The sequence below is a fragment of the Trachymyrmex cornetzi genome, unplaced genomic scaffold (genome assembly GCF_001594075.2).
Source record: "Trachymyrmex cornetzi isolate Tcor2-1 unplaced genomic scaffold, Tcor1.1 scaffold77, whole genome shotgun sequence".
In the NCBI taxonomy this organism is placed as follows: domain Eukaryota; kingdom Metazoa; phylum Arthropoda; class Insecta; order Hymenoptera; family Formicidae; genus Trachymyrmex; species Trachymyrmex cornetzi.
The window spans coordinates 355,003-359,745 of NW_017300102.1; positions in this window are offsets into that span (position 1 = coordinate 355,003).

The following is a 4,743-nucleotide window of genomic DNA, read 5'->3' on the forward strand; positions in this document are numbered from 1 at the left end:
CTTTCAAAGCCAAAAATGATTTGTCCCATTTCTCCTTTTGCTCAAAGCTACATCTTCATGCCAGACAACAAACGTGAACGTCTCTGAAAGGGGATGTTAACATGTTAGGATCCGGAACGAAGTGGATCGGTCGGTTGATCATAATTCGGTTAAATAAAGGGAACTACGGCTGCGCCGGCCACCAAGGTACATCAACCACTCCCTCGGCCCTATCGGAGATAATCTTCCGTAAGACTTTTAGAATTAATATGAACGGCGGGAAAGCGTAAAAGAAAAGATTACTCCAATTCAGAGAAAATGCCTCTGCGAGAGGGTCTGGAAGCCAGGAAACGAACCGACGGCATTTGTTGTTAATAGCCGAAGCGAAGAGGTCAATGTCGAACTGACCGAAACGACGTATTATTGCATCAAAGTAATCTCTTCTTACCATTCCGTTTCCTCTGAAACCATTCGAGATTCAGTGTCTGCTTCGAAGTTTTGAGCTGAGGGAATATAGGACGCATAAATGAAGATGTCACGTTCAGCGCATCAGTTCCAGATTTCTCGAGCTAGACTTGATAATCGGGGAAATTTTATTGAGCCCATGCGATTAATATAGGACATGGTAATTGAGTTGTCTACTCTCAGGAAGATGTCGGAGTGTCTTACATGCGACGCAAAACATCTTAAAGCGTGGAAAACAGCCAAGAGCTCCAAGTAATTAATATGGAAGAATCTCTCTTCCGGCGACCAGAATCAGTGGGTACATTCTCCACGACACACGGCTCCCCATTCTGTGAGGGAAGCGTCTGAGAAAATTTCAAGGGCGAAGAGCTCTGATCTGATATTATTCTTCTGAGAGAAATCCTCGAAGATGTCCTTCCACCATAGCAGATCTTCTCTAAGCGATGTCGGGAGGGGCATTCGGGCTTCGAAGTTGTCCCCCGACGCCGTAAGAGCTGAAAACTTTGTTCTTTCTAGTATCTTTGTATGTAGGATGCCATACTGAAATGCTGGACAAACTGATATCAGAGAGCCAATGTAACTCGCTAGGTAGCGAATCTTACAACTGCTTTTGCTTAGCATACTCAGAGTCTTCTGTAAAACCTTCTCTCTCTTATCGGAGGGAATGGAAAGCGTAAAAAGATCTGTATCAAAAAGAAAACCGAGAAACCTACAGGATTTGGTCGGGGCTAAAACGTATAAGGAGCTATGTGGGGTTAGAATGAGAGGTGGGAAAGAAAAGTGGAGGGAGCGAAGAATGAGGGACAGGTATGGGAAATAGTAAACAGGGAAAGGAAGAAGTGCAAGGGAATAAATAAGGGGATAGAGATGAGGGAGTGGGAGGAATATTTTAAAGAATTATTGGGAGGGGTGGAAGGGAGAGTGGTAAGGGGTGACAGGGAAAGAAGAAGGCGAGAGACAGAAAGGATTTGGGTAGGGAGGAAATTAAAAGGGTGATTAGGAATTTAAAGGATGGGAAGGCAATGGGGGTGGATGGGATTCCAAACGAGGTATGGAAGTATGGAGGAAGGATATGGAGGAATGGGTATGGACGGAATATAATGAGGGAATATAATGAGTATGGAAAGAGGAAGGATGGCCGGAGGAAGGAGGGGGTGGTGGTGCCGGTAAGGATGAAAGGGCAGGGAGAGGAAGTAAGGGACTATAGGGAGGTGTCGATAATGCCAACTATGTATAAAATATATACGGCAGCATTGTCGGAAAGGTTAAGAGAGGAGGTGGAAGGGAAGGGGTTGATTCCATCGAATCAAACGGGCTTCAGAAAGGGGATGGGGACATTGGATAATGTTTTTGTGTTGAATTGTTTAATAAACAGGCAGGTGAGGAAAAAAGAGAGAAAATTGGTGGCTTTATTTGTGGACTTGAAAGCAGCGTTTGATTCGGTGGATAGGGGAGTATTGGTGGATGCGTTAAGACTGAGGGGGGTAAGGGAAGGGCTGGTGGAAAGGGTGGATATTGAGAGAAACGAAGAGTAAGGTGAGAGTGGGAAGGGGGAAGTAGGGGAAAGTTTTTGGACGGCGAGGGGGTTAAGACAGGGGTGTCCGCTGGGTCCCCTGATGTTTAATTTAATGATGACGGACCTAGAAGAAGAGATGGGAAGGGTTAAATGGGGGGGAGTGAAGTTAGGAGATGGGAAGGTATAGTTTGGCGTATGGGGATGATGTGATGTTGCTGGCGGAAGATGAGGGGAGCATGAGGAGTATGTTGGAAAGGTTGGAAGTGTATATAGAAAGAAAAGGTTTGGAATTGAATAGGGAAAAAACTAAAATAATGAGATTTTTAGGAAGGGAGGAGGCAGGAGCAGTAAGATGGACTGGAGATGGAAAGGAAAGAGGATCGAAGAGGTAAAGAAATTCAAATATTTAGAATATACGTTGCAGAGGAATGGGGGACAGGAGGAGCATGTAAAGGAAAGGGTGGAAGGCGGCAGCAGCGATGGGACAGGTATGGGTGATAGGGAAAAAAAGATTTGGTAAGAATTGGAAGAAGAGGGTATGGTTGTTTGATATGTTAATATGGGCGATGGTTAGTTATGGGGTGGAAATATGGGGATCGAAAGAGAGAGAGGGGGTGGAGAGATTATAGGATAGGTATTTAAGGTGAGTGTTAAGGGTGGAGGGAAGAATACCAGGTTATATGATAAGGAAGGAAATACAAAGGGAAAAGTTACGAGGTAGAGCGGGAAAAAGTGCGTGGGCATTTAAGGAGAGATTGAAGGGGGAAGGGGGAGAATTGTAGGCGCGGTTATGTTTGGATGAGATGGGGGAGAATATAATAAGGAAGGGGAAAAGGTTAGAAGGATGGGAGGGAGAAAGGGGGCAATATTTCAGGGATAGGGGGGTAGAGTTAGGAAGATGGCAAGGGGGAGAATTAGAGGGAGAGATCAAATTTGAAGAGTTGCAGGAAAAAAACAAGGAGAAACAGAAGGAGGAAAGATGGGAAAAAATAAGGGTAGCGAGATATAATAGATGGTATGGATGGGTAAAGGGGGAAGGGATACCGGCATATTTAGAAAAGGGATGGGGGAGAGGAGATGGAGGAGGGTGGCGAGATTCAAATTGGGGAATGAGATGAGGAAAGGGAGATATTGGGAAGGAGAGGAGGCGAAGAAATGTAGGTTATGTGGGAGTGGAGTGGAATCGTAGGAGCATGTGTGGGAGGAATGTAGGAGTTGGAGGGTGGGGTTGGAAGGGGGGTGGCAGGAGGTAGTGGATAGGATATTGGGGGATGAAGGGGAAGGGGAGGATTGGATGAGGGAGGTGGAAGAGGAAAGAAGGAAAGTGGAGGAGAGGGTGGAAGTGAGAGTGAATGAGGGAGTGAATGAGGGAGAGAGAGAGAGAGAGAGAGAGAGAGAGAGGGGGGGGGGGGGGGGGGGGGGAGAATGAGAGAGAAGCTCTGCGGGGATGGGAGGAGAAGGGTGATGGAAATGAGGAAAGTGGAGACCACGAAATGGTGGATTGTACAGCGGAAACGGGGGTCCAAGATAGGGAGAGAGAGAGAGGAGGGGGCGGAGGGGAGAGACGTTAGGTAGTTTATAAGTTAGTATAAGAGTTTTGTAATGTAGATTAAGGTAGTTTTAAGTTGCGTGGATGTAAATAGAACTGTAACTCTAAGGGGAAGCAATAAATATCTATCTATCTATCTATCTATTTAAAAAGTCCCGTAGAACACAGTTTTCCGAACGGCATCTTGAAGGCTTTTTTATGATGTAGACGTCTTTTCGATATCCTTTAAGACAGTGTTATATGGAATAATTTCTCACAATTATAATATACATACTATACAAAGTACAGATGAGACATTTGAAGTGTATTAAGTATAACAACACCTTAATGAGAGAACGCAATAGATAGCGTAAAGAAAGGCGCGGAAACTGAAAAGGGATTTTTACATCGATAACAAGTAGAAAATTGTAGAAATAAAAAATCGAAAATGAGCAAGATCTCCAGCAGCAGCATTGACGCGCCCGTCTTGTTTATAATAGTAATTTAAAATAAAAATTGCTAAGATAGTCGTTCGCATCCTGACTTGTCAATAGTACATAGATATCAATGACAATTAAAATTAATTACGATTTAATAAAATTTTAAATATTTTAATAAAATTAATGTTATAGTATAATTCATTTTAATTCATTCTAGTTAGGAAAGGATATTAGCACATGGACAATGTAATTTCGAAATATATTACAAGGATACATATGAGTCCCAATTTCACGTATAACTCGCTTTTAAATCTATTTGATAATAAAGTCCCTAATCTGCAAATGAGTCGTGCATTGTTTCTAAAAAGTTTTATTAAGTAAGAAATATAATATTTAGATTTCTATTTTCATGAGAATCAAATATAATTACAGACAATAATATTATGTCGAATAATAACTGCTAATATTACTGTAATAAATTTCAAATACTATTACTACGATATAAAAATTTAAGGGTTAAAAATTTAGTATTAAGAAGTATTAAAAATTTTTCTTTCTCTCATAGAAAAATATTTGTATGTTCACTTGTTAAATATGAAATATATCAATACTATAATAACAATTTGAATATATATAAAATTTCTTTAATTTGCGCGCGCGAAAAATAGTTTATAATTATAATAAAATATGTATTGAATTATTTACATGAATCGAATTATGAACAAGACGGGCGCGTCAAGTATGCTGCTGCTGGAGATCTTGCTCATTTTCGATTTTTTATTTCTACAATTTTCTACTTGTTATCGATGTAAAAA